The 26584-nt window shown below is 32.7% G+C and overlaps 1 protein-coding gene across 1 annotated transcript in view; it reads left to right on the plus strand.

Moving 5' to 3' along the window:
• Window positions 1–26584, plus strand: part of LOC113516693 (pseudouridylate synthase RPUSD2-like) — a 555256-nt gene that overhangs the window by 85257 nt on the left and 443415 nt on the right. The window lies entirely within an intron of this gene.

Raw genomic sequence — 26584 nt, forward strand, 5'->3', positions numbered from 1 at the left:
GGTCATAAATTAAAGCGACTGAACTATGTACCTAACAATCGGAGATTGATTACTATTATTATTACCAAAACTTCTGCAATCTTCCATGTTAGTCATCAATCTCCGACCGCCATTCAGTCCGCGCACGTTTTACGAAATGTGTTTTATCTCCCAACGAGGCACCTTCAGGCAAATTAGTAGATCGCTGCTCGGTACTTTGACGCCGAATTGTTAATACTAGTTGTGTGTGTTGTCTAGAATCAGGCAAACAACTAACTTTTATCTGGCATACTTAAACTTCTACATTTATTATATTAGTAGGATTTTATTTCACTGTTGTTATTCAAAATGATATTTTATCGATTTATTTCAATATCACAATGTATAACTATCTCGGTTAATTGGTTCTCAACCCCTTTGCCTTCCCTCTTTACCAGCCAATTTATAACTGGCATTAGCATACAGATTGGGAAGTTACTTATCAACTGCCCTCATGCTTTAACTTACTGACTACCTACTGGTTTCGTTAATGCAATTGGTATTGATTTATTTGACAAATATCATTGTCATCACATCAGTCGTAAATTGTCCATTGCTGAATATAGGACTTCCCATAAGTGGGATTTTCCAGTAGTCGCCACGCTTGGCAGGCGGTTTGGCAGCCGCAGTTCAGCTTTATTGATGTTTTAAAAGGGATACTCCTGTCCATCCTTTGAGCATTAAGTTCACTTAGTCATCTCTTACGACACCTAAAAATAAAAAATCCACGGGAAAGGAATGGGTAGCCCATTCTATGCTGGAACCATATGGCGATATATATATATATATATATATATATATATATATATATATTTTTTAGATCTTTGCTTAGGTTAAATTAAAATGTGAGAGTATAGTATTTGAAGATAACTTAGTATCTTCACGGCTTAACCAATCATTATGAAGTTTGGTATACACCTTACTTTATGGAATAGACAAGGATATAGGCTACTTTTTATCCTGGTTAATAAACATATACCGGCCACGTAGACAGATTCGCGGGTAAAGTAAGTAGACATGAATTGATTTATAACCGTTTTAGAAATAGAGGAGGAGAGAATTGAGAAGAGTTTGTCTCTATTTTTTGTAGCTATGTTAAGTACCTATATTTTTAGTACAAATATACCTATATAGCAAAGCACGGGATGTAGCTAAGGGTACAAGGGGTAGGGGCTAACAAATAAACTCACTTTCACATCCTGCTAATGTAATAAAATAAAGTTTGTGCATGGGAAAAAAATGATATAAGGGGTCTCAATAATCCGTAATAAAAGATTGTGTCCTACAACAAAACCAATTTCTTCAGTTTTTTCTATTAACCTTGGTATTGCAGGCGTTCATAGACTATGGTAACCACTTACCATCAGGTGAGCCGTATGCTTGATTGCCACCTTAGTAGTATAAAAAAATCTACAAATAATCTATTTTGTTGGTTTTCCTACTTTTGAAATTCACGCGTACGAAGTGGCGGGCGAAAATGTTAATTTATTACATTAGTAATAATTTTAGGTACTTAGGTATATTATGTTGTGGCAATATAATGCTTAAGTACCCACAATAGTAATGGGTACCTATATAAGAAGCTTTTGTAATGTTAATTTGGTTACACAATTTAGGCTTATCGAATTAAGAGCGGCTGTCGAGGAAAATAACAAGGGGTTAATCCATGTTGCCCGTTCTGTTCAGTAATGTTTCATTGACGGAACATTAACTTATATTCTTAACTATGAATTCATTAAATTGTATGTAATATTTGTATAAAAGCGAAGATTGACTCAAATTTTTATTATTAAAAATTTCGAAAGTACACGTTATCGTCATAGCTCGCACACAGTTGCTTATGATCAAGGTTTCCGAATGGTCCCGAAACTAGATGAGTTTTCTCGATCAAATTACAGATAATGTTATGTCTCAAAGTTGTCTAAGAAAGTAACTGCATTATAAGTACAACTTTAATATCTCCGTTACTCAGATTAAACTATCTATAATATTTTTAAATTGTGATGATGTGAAACAATTTTATATTTGCCGTTAACTGTCCTCTGCTGAACATAGACATCCTCTGTAAAGTAGATGTTTGCCAGTCGCTACCACGCTTGGCAAACAGGTTGGCAACCGTAGTTAGGCTTTTGGTGATGTTTTAAGAGGGACGCTGCTGCTCATTACTCTTCCTTTAGTCGCCACTTATGACGCCTCCGGAAAAGAAAGGGTAACCCTTTCTATGACGAGTTCATACGGCAATTAAAATGAAATAATTAACCATTATAAAAACTGCTTAATAGATAATTGAAATAAAATAAAACGTGGTTGAAATGTGAAAACTATGAAAAATGTACGGAGTCACGAGAAGGGTTAAGAAATGATGAAGCAAGTAATTTCAGTAAAATTGAGTCACATATACCTAACAATTTGGATGAATTTTTAAATTTGATATTTCCCAATTACATAATGACTGTATGGCAAATAATTTGTATTCATATATCGCGTACACTTCAGCGACGGTATATCTCATTCTTAAGTCTTGGACACTTGATTTTGCCTGACCCATAAACTATCTGTCATAATGATATATGAAAACATCAAGGTCCGATCCAAATTCTCTACCAAAAAATTCTTAGCTCATACAATATTCGTGTCCCCTCATAATAGAGAGGTCTGTAGCACCAATTTCTATTCATTACCGAAACAATGGCCCCTGACCGTGCCCCGAGTACCAATTTTGTACCCCCCACTTACTAAAACAATTAACGGCCTTGCTTCTTGCTTGTAAATGTCTTTGTGAATCTGTTGTCCTCTTTTATTTACAAGACGTTAATGAATAAATGCAAAACCTAAAAATTGATATCAGAACGTGTAGTCTTTTGTGGAACTTAACAGATTTATTTCTCTTTTTTATTACATTTTTTTATAATAAATGAGGTTCTGATCTGGTCCTCAAGCTAGAATATTTCGTATTATTAGAAAACACGCAACGAACATCTGCGCTACAATTGAAAACACCCAGACCCGAGGTAATTTTATAAAAGTTCGTTTTTTTATTTAACCCGACCGAGAATCGAATCCCGATTTCGGGACTTCATTACCCAAAGCAATATGCCCGCCGCTGTACCACGGTGGTCGTTAAATATTTAGATACCGCTAGGAAGTTTACTCATGGGTCATATTAGAAAAAAGAGTCTTGCATTTTTAATATATACCTTACACTACGGTAACGCCTAACACTAATATCAAATATAATATCCGAGATATGACGGTAGTTTTATACCTGTAGAAAAAAAAAAAACACCGATTTTCGTAATCGTATTTCAAGAAAAGCATGAATTATGAATGGTGATGGTTATAAGGGTAGCAGAAGACCCAAAAATACCTGGATGGACTATATAAAAGATGATATAGCCAAAATGGAAGTGATTGCGGTAATAACTCCGAAAAGAGAAGAATGGAAAAGAAAAACAAAATAATTGGGACAAGCGTAGGTAGATGATGATTCAAAAACACTTCATTGTAGTTGATTTTAATGATTCATAATAGCATAGATGGATGTAATTAATAAAGTACTAAAATCAAAGGATTATCCTGGTATAATATATTATGAGCCACAATATGAACGAGCGCAACGCGTTGAGGCTGTATTCAATGAAGCGTGCTCAATTTGTGTTTTGTAGATTAATATGCATTATTTTTTATAATATTTACATTATATTACATTATATTTTATAATATTTTTTTTATAAATAATAATGAATAAATATACATATATATGTTTACTCATTTTATGTCACGCAGGTATTTGTTTAATGCTCTCATTTTCTGACTCTTTTTAAGCTGCTATAACCTGATTCATTAAATCTAAAAGAACCCAATTTGTTTCTGTTTGTCATAATAGCCCATTTTTTTTCTTTCCTTTGTCTATGTAGTTCATATCACTTATTTATTTTAAAAGAAGAGTTTGTCAGTTTTGTCTGAATGTTTTGATTGAATGATTACAAAGCCAATCATGGATTTGTCTTATTTGTTTTGTCGTATTTATTTTTAAATATTACGGGACTATCTGACAATTCTTGACCGACTTTAATAATTCTGCATGCAACAAGTCAAACAAGCATACAGCTCTCCTGATGGTAAGTGACTACAGTCGCCCGTGAGTACCCGCAACACCGGAGGAATTGCAAGTGTACTACCGGCGTTTAAAAAAAGAATGTGCTCTTTAGAATAGACAGAGTGTAAGCGACGCGTTCTGTGCCTCAAAACTCAATTATTAATAAAATTGTTTGTCTATGTCATTGTCTCTGCGTGCGGTCGTTTGTAAACTTATAATCGGCGCAACGGAGGTCACGCCTAGTCTGCACCTAGATGCGATCGACACCACACGTCTATTTATTATCTGTAAGTAACGATATTAAAAACGTAAAATAAAATCCAATTGTAAGAGTCTTCGTTTTCTTGCCATCACCGTGACCTACCATATTCTATACCATACACAGAGCTTACACCCGTGATGGTCCTAATTAATTTTGTAACTCAATAGTCATCAATATACTCGTATATCAATAAATAGCTGGTACATTGACCTGCAATTTTTTTTGCTGATCAAATTTTTTTAGTTAAATAGCAAAATAGTCTTATATTTATCGGCATATGATTTTGCGTTCTAAATTCAAATATTTCTTTATGTATCAATGCGTTTTATTCATTTTAACATAAGAATAGCGAGATCAACGCTAAGGCGGAAAGAATTCCCTGCCGAGGTTTTCCTTAGAGACTGTTGTATAGGATTCTTCAAAAAGTATGTATTAAGGTTTCTTCAGGATCAGCAACATACACGAAAAATCATTAACGATTAAACTATTTTTTATAGAGTAATACATACTTTTTTTTGATGGAATCTTTCGCTTTGAATCACTTAAAAGCTTTTTTTATTGAAGTTATCCGTGCTACGATGTTTTTGTCAATAATTCATATCTGCATTGAAATATTTTACAGCGTGATCTGAAATGTAGATAATGGTTCCCATGGGAAGGCCCCATTAAAAAAATAGAGGTTTTAAGCAATTCACAGTTCGTTCAGTAATGAATTTACACTCCATGTTCGAACAACGCATACTGTAAAATGCTCCATGCCTGGGAAATAGTTTATAAAGTTATATTTAAGGAAAATATTGCTCTTGAGGATTACACTCGTCAAGGTGAATAGAATTCTTAAGTAGTTAACCTGACTTTGTCTCTTATTTCGTAAATAAAATGTAAGAAAATTTTGAGTAGCTAAAGTTCATGAAACCGTTTCCTCGAAAGTTAAAAAGTAAAAGGCGTTAATCCAAATTAAATCACAGCCTTAAAGGAGTTTCTAATTAATTTTACATAGTATAAGCTGCTTAACTTGGTGGCTTTTCGTCTTCCTCGTTTAAAATATTTTAATAATTATTGAATGATATTCCCGATATTTTAGGCAGATTGTTCGGAGAGACACTAACAATCTAGAACATCTTATGGGAACTTGAGATAAAAAAGAACTAAAGAGCAAATGATCTGATTACCATAACGATGATCAGGTCAAATATATATATATATATATATATATATATATATATATATATATATATATATATATATATATATATATATATATATATATATATATATATATATATATATATAGTATTTATAATTACTCCACTCTATTTAAAGGTCTTTTACCAGTGCGTGTTGCTAGTAATGACTTATGAAACCGAAACAATCCTACACGATTACTTAGCTGGCTGTTTGGAGTGACGACCTCAAATGCGTTGCAGGGAGTCAATGATTGCAGGTGGCTCAGGATCGTTCCTTATGGCAGTCTATGAAGGAGGCTTATGTCCAGCAGTGAACGGATAATGGCTGAAATGTTGACAATGTAAAGGTTGCCTTGAGCTCTCTTTTAGCGATAAAGCCGCCTATTGTTTTCTCAGTGTGATCGTTTCTTGTAATTTGTATCTTTAGTCAGTTTTCTACTGTAACCTTTTGGAGAAGAGAATCTGTATATACGAGTATGCGTACTTACTAGTATCGCAGTTAACAAATTGACTAAATATTTTAAATGGAGACAAGTTTGAGAGAAGACGAAGTCAAGATTCTTAGCAATAAAGGACTTATTAGAAGTAAACGATTTTACTGTTGTAAATCATCGAATATATAAAGTGATTATAAGAAAGAAAAAAAATATTGCAATAAAAGAACACAATTCTTTCTGAATATTTTTTTTCTTTCTTATAATCACTATATATATTTGACGATTTACAACATTTACTATAACTTCTTTTCGATCTTTAACAAATTTACGGCTGTTAAAATCACTGGACTGTTACTGACTACAGTTGTACTTAAGCCTTCTCCAAAAACTGTCATAAGGAAAGGCCACCTTTAAATTTTGCGTCTGTCCACTCTGAGTTTACTCATATGTTCTATGTTTGTGTGATGGTAGTCGAAGCTTCCTGTGATAAATGTTTGATGTTTCATTCTAATTGATTCATTGATGTGATATGTACATATTCCAAATGTCATCATCTGTATCATTTATTCAATGTTCTGTTAATCTGTCGTAGCGTCATATTACATACATATTGCAAATCGATCCATAATAATTATGTATAAATGCACTGTAGTAATATTCCATCAACGGAGTCACCACGCGACCTTTGTTTTGGTAATACATTTTGGGTCGAATAAATTTACAGTCAAGTTTTATTCTATACGCTACACCATGCACGAGAATTTCAGAATCAGGGAACACTTTTAGATGGCGTTTTAAGATAAAACATGTAATAGATTTTAGATCTTTAGGGTCTGTGAAAATAGCATCTAATTTGGTGCAGTAGTTTACGCGTAATCTGGATCAAGCACACAGACAGATATAATTTCTAAAAATTATTCTTTTGGTTTCAATTGGTTCTATTAAGTCTCCTCGTATATTTTTTTCTTAAATATCTCCCATATACAAACATCCTCTAGTTTCAATTTTATTAACAATTAGTAATTTTTTTTTTGACATACCTTTATGAGAACATATAAACAGAATTGTGACACATCAGCAATAATATTAATGCTATCATTCAACTTAACATTCTATATTTACTGCCTGGTAACAACGGGCAACTGGCAAACAGCACCATCATCATAACAATCTATAAACGTCCCAATGAGCACGGAACCCATAAGATAAAGGCATCGACTATTACCACCCTGGTCAGGCAGCGCCTTATGGGGTTTTATGACATGTTTTCCTTTTCATGTACTGTTATGTTACCGCAGTCGCTTTTACGGCATTTTAAGGATGAAAAGGAAAGATGGCATATTGAATTTTGTTGCTCCGTTTATCGGTTGATGGTCACGTGAGGATAATTTATCGAAATTAAACTTCACATAATGTGAATGTTCTCGAATAATAATAGAACCTTATGAGAACCGTTCAATAGATTTTGCCCGGAGATATTTTTCTTGCGATGGTTTTGTTTTGAAGGTAAATCAACAAAGCTTAATTATGTTATAACGGATATTTTGTCATTAAATCGTTGTTCTTAGTATTTGAGGTCACTGCGATATGTTTTTCTTTGCATTGTTTTTATATTATCCCATCTAATTGACATGTTTGGAAAGGAAAATCCTAATCTAAACACGAGATACCACCGTTATGTAGTCAATATTGGATCAAATGTCTAAATATTTGTGAATGTACACCTATAGACTATCTGTAAGTGTATTTCTTTAGATAAAAAAGTTCAAATCGGTTTAGTGTTGACGAAGTTATGATTTAAGAAACGTTAAAAAAATACAACCGAATTGAGAACCTCCTTCTTTTTGTAATTGGTTAAAAATATGAGAAACCGCTATAAAATAATATTCCCTAATTTTATCTTCGATAGTTTTGGCTCAACACTAATGTTCGAATAATATTTCTTTTTTTATATTATAACTAGTGTTTACCCGCGACTTCGTCCGCGTGACCAGTATATGATCACTGGCTGAAATAAATAGTAGCCTCCCTACTCTATCTTATATAGTACGTACATATCAAATTTCAAAATGCGTTATAAGGTTGTAATCAGTGTGATTGTTATTGATATTTGAACAAAAAAAAGTAACTAAAAACAAACTAACTTTCATATTTTACTGTTGAAAGTTGCGTAAACACAAATTATATTTTAATGTAATAACTACCAGTAACTAACTTACTACATGTAAGTTTTTATTAGTTCGAAAAATCCCGACTAGTTTCGGAATCAATTCGTGATCCTTAGTTATGTGCGGCTGTGACGTGAGTACGAGCCTGCGTGCTCTTACTTTCACATGTACAATATTAGTAAGGATCATTTCTTATAATGAAAAATAAAGCATCGCTTCTGAACCTAGAGATTGCGACTCTAACTACATCGTATTAAGTATTATCAGGGTCGTTATTTTGTCAATAAATAAAACCTGTATAGAAAATATGCTTTTATTTAAAACCAGCTGAATCGATAGACTTAGTCCAATTAAAATTCCAATTTTTCTTTCCTTAAAACCCTAATCGGACTATTAGGTACGAACATTATTAAAAATGATCGCCAAATCGGTTTAGATATTCTCAAGTAATGCGCTTAACGATACAGTGATGCGTACAGATTTAAAACAAAGGAATTTTCTCCCGCGTACGCTTAGGCTGTGAAATTAATTCCCGGCCGAAATTTTTCCTATTAAGAGACTACATACGTGATTCTTTAAAAAGGGTATATTAAGATTATTACGTTGCAGGGAGCCAGTGGATGCAGGTGGCTCAGGACCGTTTTTTATTGCAGTCTGTGGGGGAAGCTTATGTCCAGCAGTGAATGGATAATGGCTGAAATGATGATGATGATGAAGGTTTTTACATGGTCGGCAACGCGCACGTGATACCCCCAACGTTGAACTCTTTGCTAAGAAACCCCCAGTCTCTAACTACTTAAGGTAAATTCCATTATCTTTTTGAAACTCACGAACGTAACCTTCGTTCCAATAATACTCTCCAATTATCCTTCCCCTCTCACCGTACTGGTTTTATACATTCTTCAGAACGCTTCCTGATGCCATTAAGAGATGACTAAACCGTCTTTCAAAAAAAGCGTTAACGCACACTTTTTATTTTTATCCGAGCAGTAAGTACTTTATATTATTCTCAATTCCGTGTATAATATAGTATATGTCATATAAATATATTTGTTATTTATATATATTTTTGGTAAAAGATATGTATATCAATAATAGCGTCGAGTATTCTGACACTTCCCTATGGTTGACTGGGAGAGAATGCTTTTAGCATTAAGTCCGCCATGTACACATATTTGTACTAATGAATAAATAAATGTTGCAAGCGTCACATAGGTTGCAGTGATCGTTTACCATCAGACGGGCTATATGCTAGATTGCCACCTTCGTGGTATAAAAATTATATTAATTTGGAAAAGATATTAACTATAGCGTCAACTAGTCCTAATAATATTATAAATGCGAAAGTTTGTAACGATGGATGTATGGATGTTTTTCTTTCACACAAAAACTATTGAATGAATTTGAATTAAACTTAGTATACGAGTAGGCTATATTCTGACTTAGCACATAGAACACTATATACTGATTCATGCGAGCAAAGCCACGGGATACGGATAGTGAATAATATAAATGTTTTCTAGTTATTCCAAACCAAATGTCATAACGTTGTTTCCGGGTTAAATCCGAGGAATCCCTGAATCCCAAGCCTTGGTAAGTCCAAGCTCGTCTAGCTTGGTCACGTCGGTTGCATTGCCGTACTCGCAATATTGTGGTTTGCCTATAACTAGGTATACCTAGTTATTAGTTATAACTAAGCTAGTAACACAATATTTTGAAATATCTTTCATATTTCTAATATATTTTTTTTTAATCCTTGCAAGTAATATCAAACATGTTATATTTTAGATCTTTATGTTACCATACCATATCAGTGATTTTTCTGTCCACTGTTGAACATTGGCCTCCCCCTATTGGTGGGGTGGGGGTGGGGGGGGGGTGGTTCTTGCCAGTAGTTGCCACGCTTAGTAGGCGGGTTTTTAATGGATGATAATGGATTGGTAACCCTGCCCGTGCTATCGGTATACAGTGGCGGAGCACCAGTGAAGGATGATAGGTGAGGATGGAGCAGGTCAGTTAGCCCACCGTGATGAATTCAACAAGAATTGTTCATGATATTTTCCAGGGGGAACCACGTGGAGGTCGACCTAATATCTGTCAATCTTCATTGCTAACAATCCCTTTCCTCTCTAGTAGACGGGTTGGTAACCGCAATTAGGCTTTAGTGATGTTATAAGAGCTATGTTGCTGTCCATTAGGTCAAGAGATGGACAGCAACATGTAAAAGGCGACTAATGGAATTTAATAATTCCATTAGTCGCCTTTTACAACCCCCCGGGAAAGGAACGGCTGGCCCATCTTTAGTAGTGAACAGTTAATGGCTGATAAGATACGATACGACACGAATCCTGTTTTGTTTTAGCTATTAAATTCTTTATAAAAAAATACTATGTTAAAAGCCACCGGGAACTTGATCCTTACCGGTCAAGTCGTTATGCATTGTGGCTGTTATTAGGTTCTGGTTTACGGCAGACAGTGCATAGAGGAATTTTACTAATAAATATCTCTTCTATAAAAGCATTTTCATTTTCATGTACTGTAAAAAGCGCTTATGGATGAATATAGACTTGTTCAGCGTTGAACAAATTAAACCAATCAATGGTGAATTTACCGCAACAGAGCAGGGTTGAGCTTGCCACCGTTACTCGGATTAACGATGCTTTCCATCATCGGGTAATTAGTCGGAAATTTAAATCAATTAAAAAATTGTTGGAGTCAAATTAAAAATCACATTTGACTTTGAGAAACACATTAGTTGAATCTTAACTATAGAATTAATGTTACTAATATACTTGTAATTTAATATGATTAAAACAATATTTTTTAGAAATTTTGTCTCTGTCTATCTGTATGTTTTTTTTTTCTGGTGATATGCAAAAAGTACTGCACAAAATTGGATGCGGTATTCACAATCTTATTTTTGAAGATCTAACTTAAAATCTGGTATATATTTTATCTCGATACACAATTTATAAATAGTCAAAATCATTGGTTTTCCTATTTCTAAAATCCACGTCTATAAAATATGGGACAAAAGCTAGTAAATAATAATTGTGATATCTATGAATTCTTATTATTTGATAATAAACTACTTTATAATAAAATATATGATTACAGAAAGTAATATTGAAACTTTTGAAAAGAACAACTATCGAATTTTATCCAGTTTTTTCTTGCCCGAGAAGATTATTCCGAAACGGGCGGTGGAATCATAAAAAATATGATAGTTTAAAAGTGCTTGTAAACAAGTCCATTTGAATAAAGACTTTATTTAATCTCATTGCATCAAGATGATTTGTCAGCACATGCGGCGCTGTCGTCGAGTGAGTACACTGTTTGCAGCTCGGATTTATAGCGCTGGTCGCCCACACATTTGTAGGTGCATTATATTACAAGCATCTGAATAACTCTACTGTGAAATATGGACGAGCTTTTGGAGAAAATAATGGACATTGTTGCTAATGCTGCAGTTATATCGAGAGATTTAATGTTTGACATCGTTAAATGAACAAACTGAGTTACATTTGTATTTTATTTTTAACTGGTCTATGCACTGATAAAATTAGTACAATATAGTTGAAAAAAAATTGTATTTTGAAACTAAAATATATGTCTAAAATAAAACTAAAATATAATAAACTATCTGAAGGGTCTCTTAATTAAAAGTGGATACTGCCATCTATAACACTTACAAGTTCATATGAAAGAATGGAAAATAGGAATTCTTGAGTTATTACATCATAAATATCACTACAATATACAATTCTCCTGTAATTTTAATATTTTCAATTTCTTTCTGAATCCTTATATTATATAAGCAAATAAACTCATTTCATTTCATTTCATTTTATTTAAATTAATTTCGTTTCGTTTCGTTTCGTTTCCTATACCTTTAGTTATTCACTAATTTAATACTTATCAAAGTTGACTCCAATATACATATATGGATAATAACCATGATCATAGAACTTTGTAGACTCCTTTCCTCTTTTAGTTTTGTTTATCGAGTAAAATCACAAGAAAATATAAGTGATGATACCGTAAATTGGCTTGTATTCGAAATGTTATCTGTATTAAAACAATTTTTAAAGTTTTTTTTTATACAACTCAAACCTCACCTGATGGAAAGTGGTAACCGTTACCTATAGACATAAGCACTACTATGGACATAACAGAGTATACTGTTTCACCCATGATACCCCCCAGGCGTTGCCATTTCTAATGTCTCAGGTGTTATTCCTCTGTACCCTGTAAATTCACACCATATACCACCCTTCAAACGGAAACACAGCCATGCAAACACAACTGCTTTACGGTTGAAACATTTCTTCATTTCATACATATTTCAATTTGAAGATTGTTAGAAAGTTTCTGTTTCCATTTAACGACTCATTTACAACTGTAAATTCACGTAGGTATCCGTTATTTTTAAAAACACTAGCAGGTATAGGATTTCAGAATGCAATTTACACTTTCAGAGTAGTATTCGGAACGCGTGTGTCCTGCTGATAGAAGGCATGCACCGCCGGTTACAGTGCAGAACGATGGTTGCACACTAGAAGCGTTCTATCTGTACAATAGTATGCATTATTTCGTCGCCCTTGTGTTTATTTCGAAATGCAAAGCTGCACTTTCAACAATATTTGGCTTGTTTTGTCCTCAGTAAATTGTTGTCACGAAACGTGGAGTTGAATCATGGACGAACTGTTGCTGGAATAGAGCTCTCTTAAAATTGCAATTTTCAAAGAGTACTGCAAAGCAATGTTATATGTACAACTACGTGGAAGTATTTTAAGTACTACTTTCAATTGCTCTGCTTTAGTAAACTTATAAAAATTGTATCAAAGATAAGAGATGTCATCGATATCGGAGGCACGAATCACATAAACAAATCCTTATCTGTCTAAATAAAATTGTTTTAATATGAATAAGAAGAACGTTCGAGACTATTCCAGTTTCTTCTACGGTTTTGTCCCCACGCCTTATTTACATAGTCCCCCAGCTTTGAAGGTAATTAAAACGCTTATGTGTGTCAAATTATGTGTTGTTTCAGGCACAGCCTTGTGATGGCACTGCTAATGGAAATTTTGTGAGATTCATGGTTATAATCTCATATGTATAGTCTTATGGATGATCGTGTCTACTTTAGAATTTATGTATAAAATTTAAGATTTTATTTAACAAAAAATACCGTTATCAACATATCAGTCGTTAGCTGTCCACTGCTGGGGAGGAGGAGGGGAGGGGATTTGCCAGTAGTTGCCACGCTTGGCTTGACGTGCAACTGCAGTTAGGCTTTGCTAATATTTTAAGAGTGACACTGTTGCCTCTCTCGATTATTAAGTTTTCTTAGTCGCCTCATTGTAAGTCGCCTAGTTGTAAATTTGTGCAGTAAATGCTTGCATTTTTATTTCATTGTAAAATTGACAGTTTCTTACTAATTGTTTTTGAACCCAATTTCCCAATTTTCAATAGTTCTCATATAACTATTGTAGTAAAGTGTAAATACAGTCGAATCAGTTTAACTTTACATTTGACCCTAGATTATAAGTTCCACCAAAAACACAAGATAAATTTTAAGCGATTTGAGCAATTTGCAACCACAAAGAATCCCTTTGAAATTAACCGGCTTTAGGGCCTACAAAGGTTCCCTTACGATAGGGGTCTAACTAAATAATAATCGTGTCGGAATATTTGACGACAATGATTCTAAAATATTTCGCGTACTAATTTGTCGTAATAGTTTTTATAAAACCTCATATGTATAGCTTATTAAGCTTAATAATAGTTTTATATGAATAACCTGTAATTCTTGATTAGGTATTGTATAGCAATAAACAAAAGAGTATATATGCGTGTGTGTGTGTCAAATACATGGTAGTGTGTGTAATACGTTTTTTTTATTGATGTAATGAAATATTTGCATAATTTAAAAAAAAATATTAGAATTCTGTCGTTTGTTCTCGTTTTCTATATAATAATTGTGCGAAATTTCAGCGGACAGTATGTAATTCGTAAAATATGATTATGAACGTTAATGTGTACTTATATTGTACTGTTAAAAAAAGTTAATTAATTTCATTGTGACTTGATTTTTCGGTATTTGATCTGTTTGTTTTAATGCTTTAATTTTCAAAAATAGTTGCTTTTTGTGTTTCCTTCATCTATGCAAACTTTACTGGCTGATGTCTTTTTTGTGTATTATTTTTTTGTGTAATTGTCTTGTGTTTTTTTAAGCTGTGTGTTTGTATGTCCATGTGGTGTATATATGCCGCTCCAGCCTTTCCTGTATGTGTGTGTGCGTGTGTGTCAAATACCGCCTGCCATGGTTATGGGTTTTATGTTCAGCAGTGGACATTTAACGGCTGAAATGATGATAATGTTGTTTGCCTTAAAAATAAATAAATAAATATTTAATTGATCTATAATTTTAGTTTACATTTTTTTTTTATAATTTAGAACAGAAATTGAGTGTCTCCAAGCAAATTTTGATTGCCAATAAGTAGACATGCAGAAAAAAAGCTTTAATTGATTCAAAATCAATATAAGACTATCATTAGCAAAAAGAATAACCAAAATCAGTTTAAAATCTTCTAAAAATAAATGACAAATGAAACTTTTGGGGTGTACAAACGGGGGTATAGTATAAAGGGGATCATAGTCCCATCAGTATTGTAGCTTTCGCCAGATTGATATCACGTCACGTTTACACTATGAATTTAGTTAAATGAAACTAGTTTCATTAAATAACCGTGCCGAGGGTGAAACTGTTTTAGTTCCGTGACTAACTAATGCATGCATAACGAAAGTAGGTTTACATTGTCGGCGAAAACATTGGACTCGTCCTCTCTACATAACATTATTTTCAACCGACTTCCAAAAGATGGAGGTTCTCTATTCATTTTTATTTTTTTTATGTTTGTTGCCTCATAACTCTGTCAGTTGCAATCCAATTTGGAAATATCTTTTTGAAAAAATAATACAAGTAAATTGTGTCTTTTTTTAATGTCAACTAAAACTACTTCAAACATAAATACGTCCATACTGACGACCGACGAGATGTTTCATGTTATAAATATTTGAATTTATATGGTGAATCATGCTTACATATACATTTTGATTCGTAGCAAGCGTAGCAAAACAGCTGATTCAATTATCATAGTATTACAATGAAATCAACATAAGAGCAAAAGCTATCGATTACAAAACGTAACACCATAGTCCTCTAGAATGATAATGCATGAGGGTATTATGGGCGACACAGTATACTCTGTTCTATCTAAGATACTGTGCTCATGGCTAAGGGCGACATTTACTATTTACTATCAAGTGGATCGACAGCTTTTTTGCCATTTTTATTTAAAAAAAAAAATTATTAAAATCTGTTCTGAATTGGTGTAGTAATTAAGAAATATTGTCGCAAAAATTTCCAACTATTTTAAAATATTTTTGAACGTTATCTAAAAAGTGTTTTATGTTATTCTACGCAAGATTTAAATTTACAAAGTGAACTGAAACGTCCGGTGAATGAATTGTAAGTGATTGAAACAGTGTACGAATGAATGATTTAACGGGGCACAAAATTATTCAGTCTGAGTACTTCCTGGTGATAAACGTGAGGGGAATTTCCAACTAGCTTGCATACTTGTGTACGTGATTAATGTAAATAGGGTGACTAAATTTCGACATGAAGGAATTCCGCTCTCTATGGCGGTAGGATTCCCTTATGGGGAGTGTTAGGGACGCGCTTACGAAATACATAGTACCTATTAATCCTTTTTTATAGTCTTGGCAACACTTTTTTTATATATTTGAGAAGAATAATGCAATGTCAGCATGTGTGAATTATAGGTGACACGAGTCACAGCTTTTATATTTTCGTCATTTTATTAATTACTAGTGATCCGCTGTGTATATGTAGATAAATAAATATCATCATCATCATCATCATCATGACTATTAACTGTCCACTGCTGAACACAGACCTACCCCTTTTAGTATTGGGAAGATTTTACCGGAGTTGCCACGCTTGGCAGGAGGATTGGAAATCGCAGTTAGGATTTATTGATGTTTAAAGAGGGACGCTGCTGCCCATCCCTCGATCATTAAGTTTCCTTAGTTGCCTCTTATGACATTTATGGGAAAGGAAGGGGTAGTCTATTCTATTCCGGGACCACATGACGATAGAAATATAAATAAGTGTTTTATATTAATGTTAATTAGTAAATTTTTAATACATTAGTATAATTCGGTTTCATAATTTTTGATATAATCGAATTGCATTATAATAATTTTCATAGGGATCTCTAATTTTTTTGAAAATAATATATAACCTATGTTACTCGCTGATAATAAATCGTTCTATGGGCGAAAGAACTATTAAAATCGATTGATTAGTTTTTGAGTTTGTCCTCCATAAACAAACAAATTTTTCCTCTTTATAATATTATATAGATATAAATACATACATATATTTTACCAAACCGACGTGTACATAGAACGTGACATTATTAGCTATATTGTTCTGACCCCATTCTATCGTTTATAGGGAACAAATGTAGGATCATGGAAAAGGGATTGTTGGTTATGGGATCTAAAAACTCCATTGCTAGCAATATACCCTATCACGTTGACCTCCACGCGGTTCCCACTAGAAACCCATAGTGATAAATTTTGTAGAGTTCGTCATGGTGGGATAACTGGTCTGCGTTCATTATTCGTGAACACACCTATTCGTGAAAGTTTCATAAACACACTAGTAGCGTTAGGTTTTGGATTGTTATATCCATTCATACGTTCATTCGTTCCATCTTTTACAGAAACTTTCGATAATATACTTAGTTCGAAATACTATTTCTGAGAAAAAGTTCTGTTTACGTCAATTACTCAAAGTACTTATATAAATTTCTTATACGCTTTGAATTTATCTTCAATAAAGTGTATAGACTCTTAGACAGTCCAATATTTCTTTTGAGACTGAATAACCTAAGTCAGATTTGGTTTTATTGACATCGATGTCCCGAAAGTTGGAGAAATAGTTGTATCTGCTTATTATTTTGTTGAAGCACTAGCTTTTGGTCCCTCTATTTTGTTCGATTTTTTTTGTATTTGATTTCAGAACTAGGAGAACCAATGAGAATCAATTATTTTGAAATGGTGTATCAAGGTAATAAAATATATAACAGTTTTGTGTTAAATCTTCAAGAGGACAATTGTGAAAACCGTATCCAATTTGGTGTAAGGTAGTTTTTATGTGATGCCAGAACAAATATACATGCAAACAGATAAACATACTTAATTTTTTTTTAAATATTGTGTTTGTTTCTATTGCTATTGTTTATTTTATTTAAATAACTTTATTCTCCAAAAGAAAACATGGTACAAAACGTGGATTTAATGCTAGTACATAGTATTAAGACATTTCAACTTTTCTGAAATATCTCTCATGTACAGACATATGTAGTTACAACTTTATTATTATATATTAGTAATATTAACTGTATTTGCGATTTTATCTATATAAAAATGTAAAAAAGTAAATATGACGTACAAAAAGTAGCTTGTTATCTATCGTTATCTATCTATCCCTCTATCTATGTAGCTATCTCCATGCTAAATGACTTAACTTATCGTCATGATTGGCAAGAGGTAAAAATTAAACAAATAAATAACCACACTCACAATTATAATAGTAGCATAAATGTTCCAGTTTCGTATCTAATAATAAAAATGTAAAATAATTATCATCAACGCATGGGAGATATTTAAGAAAAATAATGGGAGCGTTTTAGTAAGAGTAATAGAATTTGAATAAGAATAGAAAACAAGAATTATAAAAAAAAATATCTCTCTATCTGTATTTTTGCTCTAGCATCGCACGAAAACTACCACAACAAATTCGAGTATTCCTGAAGGTCTAATTTAATATCGGATATATGTTTAATCTTGATACGCCATCTAGAAGTAGTTTATTACATTGATTTTATTACTTCTAAAATTCACGTATCCGAAATAGCGAGCACAAAGCTAGTTAAAAATAAATCTATATTTCTTTATATTTCATTTTTCAAACACACAACAAAAACTAACAAACCAAATTATTTCAAATGATGGCGTTAAGCTTGTTCCCTGTCACGTTAGTACTGTGATTGATTCAAATATACTCAACGAAAAGTGAGCGTGTCGATTGTCGTGTAATGTAAACAAAGGTAATAATAATCGAAAAATGCTTCTTGTTACCCCATCAAGTGTTATTATCGTGAACATAGTTATAATGTAATATTGCATTCTTCAAAATTCATAAACATATAACAAAAAATCAAGTATACTCCTTTAATATACCCCCGAGAACGAATCGAGATATTTTTCTCAGAAAAATATCCTTGAGAGCTGGTGGCGAAAAAGTCCGCATAAATTTAACACGCGGGTACAAAGTCCTTGCCAATAAGTCTCCAGGTGACATGAATTGTTAAACTCAGGATAGTAGCGGACGGAGGAACTAGCCTGTTACCTTACTAGTCTGCTTTTGTGAATTCATGAAGCGTTATTGTCAACTTGTCGTAGATTTGTGATTCGTGTTAAAATTCGATGTGACAGGCACATTTCTCGCCGCAAAAATGTCGAGTTCAATTGTGACATAACAGATTGATGACCGATAATAGATAGATAGATAATTTATTTGTATTACTTACATTACACAAATAACAACAGACATTTGCGTAGATGTACGCAAATAAATAGATAAAAGGATACATATACAAAAAAGCAAGATAAATAAAATAAGTAACATATTTTTTTCTTTTCTTGCGTGTGCCTTAGTAACACATCTGACGAGATTCTTCGTAGATAAATTATCTAATTCTTACTAATATAATAAATTTTTAACTAGACGATCATGATTGATTTGAAATTGTATTGATGTACATGGAATATTAAGAAAAATTAATTTCAGTGGTCTTAATAAGAGCAATAGAAGGCTAAACAATAATTAAAAAAAGATGTGTCTGGCTGTTTCTATAGTTATACTGGCATAACTCAAAATTTATTGCAAGGTCCAATTTAAAATCTGGTATATGTTTTATATACAGTTGTATGTAAATGTTTTTTTAATTTTCAAGAACTAATTGTATGAACTGTGTACTCTTACTATATTCTGATGTCCAAATCATGCTATATTGTGTTGTACGTCAATAAATTTATAAAAGTGACTAATTAAAGTGTAATCTAAACTGACGATTTCCGTGGTGCAGCGATGAGCATGTTCAATTTTAAAATGAAAATCCCGGTTGAGCTAATTTAGAAAACGATCTTTTATGAATTGGTTCGATTGTAGGTGTTCTGGCTTTTGTTCCCAAATAACCGTTGCCTAGTTTTTTATAAACACAAGGTATTCTAGCTTGAGAACTAGGCGATTAGTATAATAATGTGGCATTTAATTTGATTGTTAACTTTCATTTTGTCACAGTCTAAACTCTTCAGTACTTTAACTCTAATTTGCTAGTATAAAAGTGGCAACCAATAATAATTTTACGAGCATAAATCTTCCATAAAGCGCCAATATTTCTTAGTGCACTTATTAAAGTTTTAAACTGGGTTTACGGTCACAGTTTTATAAACTACAACCATGTGCGAGAATTAAAAACAAAGACTTTATTATATGATCGAACTTGAGTATTTTGTTGTACTGTACTAGCTGTAATCAGCGAATTTGCTTAAGGGCACTGGAATAAACATTATCTTGTAATTTTCCATAATTTAGAGCCGCTATATCGTTTTTTTTTTTGCGTTCTAATCTTGCCTCGTTTATCTACAATCTTTTTTTTGGGTCTTCTCTTTCTCCGTGTTGGTTCTTATCTATTATTTTTATCTGTTATTTTTATATACTAGTATGATAGCAAAAAAATATACAGCCTATCTAATGGTAAATGCTATTACCGTAGCCTATGGGTGCCTGTGGCACCAGGAATGTTACGCGTGCATTGCCGACTCTTAAGAAACCTTATTGTACCCTTTATGAAAAACCTGCTATAGTCTCTAAGGAATACCTAGACAGGAAAATCATTCCACAACATGAGCGTTCGCGGGAGAAAGCTCCTTTAACACCGCATTGCGTGTTTTGATTGCCATTTTGATTTTAAGGTGTGGGGATAGATTTATTCGTATGTTTATAAAAAAATCCTCTTTATAATATTAGTTTTTTTTTTTTATACCACTGAGGTGGCAATCAAGCATATAGCCCACCTGATGGTAAGTGGTTACCGTAGCCTATGAACACCTGCAATACCAGAGGTATTACGCGTGCGTTGCCGACCCTGAAGAAACCCCTTTACCCCCCTTTTGAAGAACCCCATGCTGTAGTCTCTTGGGAAAACCTCGGCAGGGAGCTCATTCCACAACCTTGTTTAGGTAGAAGTAAGTATTAAATTTCAGAAGTCCAAAAAAATCAAATTTATAGCAGTAGCTGTTAGCATTTAACATGAAAGACTGATAGCCCAAACCTTTATCATATCACATTAATTCACAGGACCCTAAAGCTGGTATTTTTACGAATATTTGAATTTCAAAGCACAATAAGGCTCTTGAATACGATTCTGAAAGATATGTTGTCTTGGAAATTAGAAACACGGCCTTACGAAAACGGCTATATTTTTTACCTGTTTCAATTAAGGTAACTTATGGTTGCCCAAGAAATTTTGTGCAGTTTCGAAGTTGTAAACTTCTTTGAATTAAATTTATTTTGATATTTTCTTTGATAGTTATAAAATACTTATTTTTTATATTATATTTTGTATCTATTGTTTCATACAAGAAAAATATTGTATTTCAAAATTAAAAGTAATAAAAAGATCTGTCTGTGTACCAATTTTACTGAAGTCGTTTCAACTATTTACCAGAGGGAGACTTTGTACAAAAATCGATTGCTTGGGTACCTCTGTCCCATTCGTGTTTCAACCGTGAAGCAGTTGTGTTTGCATAGCTGTGTTTCGGTTTGAAGGGTGGGATATGGCGTAAATTTACAGGGTACAGAGGAATAATATCTGAGTACTCAGAAATGGCAACGCATGGGGGGTATCATGTGCGAAACAGTATACTCTGTTATGTCCATGGTACTGCTTATGTTTATAAGCGACGGTTAGCTTTTTCCATCAGGTAGGCCGTCAGCTTGTTTGTCATTCTAAGTTGTATAAAAAAAAACTATTAAATAGTGATTGAATAACAAACATTCAAACATCTATATCGACTTTACATTTATAATATTACTACTTGTTTCCTACAAGTTCGTCCATTTGGCATGTAATGAACATGACTGGGATAAAAAGTAGAATAAAGCCAAGATAAAAGCTAATGTCCTTCTTCATCCCATATAATACCTGTATATCAAATAACATAATAACTGGATAAGCTATTAAGACACCTTGAGATAACAAACATACAACATCTCATATCCTTAGATACTAATATTATAAATCTGAAAATGTGTTTGTTTGTTGTTATCACTTAACACGTCTTAAAGTCTTAAGCAATCAAAATGATATTCGATGTGCATATACTATATGGGAAGGAGGTAGATATCACGCAGACGAAGTCGCGGGTAAAAGCTAGTTTATAATATTTGTATGGATAGTTAGAAAGACTTAATAGTTTTTTTTTTATACAACTTAGAATGGCAAACAGGCTGACGGCCCACCAGATGGAAAGTGGTAACCATCGCCTATAGACATGAGTAGTATACCATGGCCATAACAGTATATACTGTTTCGCCCATAATAGCCCCCATGCTTTGTCATTCCTGAGAACTCAGGTGTTATTCCTCTGTACCCTGTAAATTCACTGCCCTTTAAACCGAAACACAGCCATGCAAACACAAATGCTTCACGGTAGACACACGAACGGGATAGTGGTGCCCAAGCAAACGACGTTTGTACAAAGTCTCCCTCTGGTATTATTAGTATTAATAGGGATGCAATAAACCTCTATTTCAGCATAAAATAGTTATTAGTTTATTGTTAATAAACTGTATATAATGTAACAATTAATATTTAATCACAGTTAAGACTTTTCATTCATGGATTTCGGTGCCATACCGAAATGTAAATTTTGTGCAAACTTATGGTAATCTATGCATTGTCGTGTAAAATGGAAATGGCTTGTTTTGTCATCTCTTCAAATGCAGGCTATGTTTGTTTTGTGAAGCGTTGAATTTATTCGCTCAATTGCATTGTAGAAGGGCCGTTTCTTATGGAGAACTAATATTATAAACAGAAAGGATTTGATTGTTTGTTTGTAATGGGCAAACTCGGAAACTATTTAACCGATTTTAAAAATTCTTTTACCTATAGAACGCTACATTATCAGCGAGTAATATAGGCTATGTATTATTTTCGAAAGTTCTATCTACTCGTGCGAAACCGGGGTGGATCGCTAGCTATATTTAATGAACTAACCACGACTTTGCACGCGTGATGTTGTGTTTTTAAGTTGAAATTTGAAATGTCTTTTCTTAATAGATCGTAGGCTGTGGTAATCGCTTACCATCGGATGGACCATATGTTTTTTGCTATCTCTGTAGTGTAAACAAATTTAAAAAAACAGCTGTGTTTAATATATTTATTAGTTGTTATCATACTAGATGGCGCTGATATCCAGTGGTATTTATTTATTATATTTTTATAACTAGCTCTTAAACCACTATTTCTTACGCGTAGATTTCAAAAAAAAAAATAATATAACTAAATAAACCACTTCTGAATCGCGTATCAAGTTAAAGTGTACACCAGAATTTAGGTAAAACCTTCAGGAATACAACAGTGAAAATCACATCCAATTTGTTGCAGTAGTTTTTTGCGTTATAATAGAACTAACATACATAGAGACAGACAAAATTAAAAAAAAAAAATATTTAGTATCTGTTGGTCTTATTAAGAGCCTTTGTATTAATTTTACTTAAATATCTCCCATGTACAGATATTGTTTAAGTGCAATTTTATTAATAACTAATATAATAAGGTATCTAAATGTGAAAATAGATTGTTATGGAGTATGTAATGAGGTGGGATCAGATACTACGTAAAGTACTGGCTGTAAAGTACATGGGATGGAACAGAGGAAGACCGCTGCCAACTCAGACGTCCATTATATTAAAGAACTTGGAGTTCACCTAAATGAAATATTAACCCACGGCAAACATTCCAGCGCACGAGGAAGAGGGATTCCGATCCTAAATAAACGGGAACAAGCAAAAACAAAGAAGAAGAATGAATAAATTTGGCTGTAACTTTGTCTATAATCGTTTGAAATTGGCCATTAAGTCATGGAAAGAACTTTCTAGCAATACAACGTTCGATTATTAGATATTTTCTGGTTTAAGATTTTATTTATAAAAAAGAAAATATCAGTTTTATTTTTGCGATTATCTATACCGAAGTACAATTTGGTGTTACGAGTAAACCTTGTTGAATAAAAAAAATTAATATTAATCCAAAGTTGATGGACATATCACATTAATAAAAAAACTGTCTAATCAACTGGGAAAGAAAGATTCTTGAGTGAATCGCGTATGGGCAAATGTAGTGTGGGTTGACCCTCAGTTAAATAGAATTATAATATCAAGTCTTGTAGGAATTCAGTAAATACTGGTGCCATTCACGTGCTTTATGATCTTCAGCAGTGCATTGTAAATGGCTTAAATCTATAATGAATGAAATTGATAATCTCCTTAACGTCTTGAAACTGGTAAAAAACTTATTTATTTATTTAACTCTTTTTTTGCACTAGAAACAAAAATATACAATGAAAATTAAACAATTCAAGTAAAATACGATAGCATAAAGTACATATTAATATAGGTACATAAAGGTACAAAAGGCAATCTTTTGACTAGGGCAGTCTCTTACAACCTTTGGTTAAAGGAGAACAAATAGAAGTGGGTAGATGCGATTTGACTTATCTTATACACAGTTTCTACGTCGATCCATCTATTTATCTTCACGAGAGGTACCTTGAAGGATGGACAGAGAGTCGAGTCCCCAAAGGCCTCTATCTTTACATATGTTGTTATGTCGTGATTCATCCAATTTTAAGCAAACATTCAAATACGTCTTATGAATGCACCTACTTTCCATACATTCTAGAATCCGTCCTCAGAAATAATTGTGTCTTACGACTTACAATAATAATTTGTTAGTGAAAATACTTTTATTGTATACAGTTACTTCAGTCATTTACTATCCCTTGATGTCAGACACAGATGCTGTTTCTAATAGGTATTTAGCCGACTTCGATTTAACAAGGTGAGTGATGAGTTTGGGGGGATTAAGCCCATTTTATTGCGAAGTTAAGATAAAATTGGGCGTCGTGAGGGCGCTGAATTAATTGTACAGTTGTTAATCAGAGACAAGTTAAAAGAAGAATATATAAAGTTGGTCACGTAACAAAATTTGTAATAAGAAATTTATTTATTTATTCTCTACTAAATTCTACTTGCGACTTCGTCCATGTAACTGGAATAGAAAGAATGTAAGAAAGATATAATTTTTATTAAAGTAATTTAAGCATTTTAATTAGTATTTTTTACGATTCTCCCTCCCATTCGGAACGCATTTTCAACTAAAAGAAATGAAGAAGAAATCGAATTTTATAAATTATGAATTGGTGTAAATACAAACTATTAATCAGTATTAGATTATAAAATTTATATGTTTACATAATTAAGACAAATTAATAAAATAAATAAGTTACATTTATATTAATCATATTTTAAAGAACTCAATAATCCGGCGTACCACGCCACCATTTGTCTAGGTGTTTTTGTCTAGGTATTTTTGGGAGCATTACTTAAAGCATCCAACAACAACCTAATTTATTTATTTAGAACCATTAACAAAATTACAATACAATATAAATTTACATCCATATATCTTATATCTATGACATATTATTATTGTAATCCCAACACTGATGGGTGACCATGTGAAACTGTGAAGTTTGGGTATATTTAACTTCGTGGATTTTTTTATATTTATTTTATAGCTTAATCAAAATAATTTAATGTTATGATATATTGTTTGACTGAGATACATTGTAGCTTATGACCTTTCTATCCAGAATAGTAGTATTTTGTTGTCTTACAAATATCAATATTAATATTTTATTATATTTCAAAGTTGGTAATGAAAATCAGAACCCGGGAATATAACACATTATTTAAACGAAATTTTGGTGTAAACGGGCTAATAAGAAAATTCCACGAAATCTGCTATCCCAGTGTTATATGTTTTCTCATTTCCAGAATCATTTTACTAATAAGCGTAAACCATCCTTATGTTTAAGCAAGTGTAAGTGGCTGATAATGCTGAAACTGGTGTTGCTAATTGAAATTGAATTCGTGAATGTTAACTGTTACTATCCTGTTTATCGTTCACCAATTTTTAACCGTTTAATATTTTGGCAAAGAATTTAATTGTTTTTCATATAGATATTAGTATATATGTGCATAAAAATTTGCAATATCCTTTCCTAGCTATAGCAATGTTCAACACCATCATAGGAGGGAAGGGCAGCGCCAATAAAATTAAATACGATTAGATATTTTCCAGTTTTTATTTCCTTTATAACGGCGTATAAATGTCAATAATGTAAAAAGGAATTTAACAAAAAGTAAAAGTTATAAAAAGACACATTCGAAATTGAAAAATACTCGTCTAATGTCGGCAATAAACAAGCAGAAATATGTAGGTAGTATTTACCTGCAAAAATTTTTCGTCGCGTTAAGTCCCGATTGTGTATTTAAAATATGTATAAATAACGCAAATGTTTAAAATTAACTAGAAAAATATAAAATCTAAAAAGGTAAACTTGTATAAAAGAAGGGCAATTATACCAATATTACAAGTTTACCAATCTCAGTAGATTACAATTGGATACAAGAAAGAATTGTTTGTAAATTAGTAGGAGAATACTAGAAATATACCCTGTTAGGTAGACCTTCACGCAACCATGTGGATTGATTAATCTGCGATGCATTTGTCACGATGGGCCAACTGACCTATTTTCATTCTCACCTATCATTCCTCACTGGTGCCCCGCCAGCATATATTCAGATAGCTCAGGCGGGGTTTCCACTCAATTATCTACCTATCCATAAAATACGATTTTTAAATATCTTTTAAAATCACATTCTATGGCATGATAGGGGAAATGGTACGCGCGCTTTCAAATATAGCATTTCACTCCAAAAAGCCTCGTGAATAAATGACGCTTTTGTGCAATATTATGTAAAATTTTATACGTCGAATCCCATATAGCCTTTTACAGGTACGATTGCAACATATACTCAGGTAACAGTAATTTATTATCGTCATATCAGCCCTGTCTGTTCACTGCTGATTATAGGCCTCCCTCATAGACTGCTATAA

This window comes from Galleria mellonella, unplaced genomic scaffold, assembly GCF_026898425.1.
Source record: "Galleria mellonella isolate WM207_F2 unplaced genomic scaffold, CSIRO_AGI_GalMel_v1 utg83, whole genome shotgun sequence".
Classification (NCBI taxonomy): domain Eukaryota; kingdom Metazoa; phylum Arthropoda; class Insecta; order Lepidoptera; family Pyralidae; genus Galleria; species Galleria mellonella.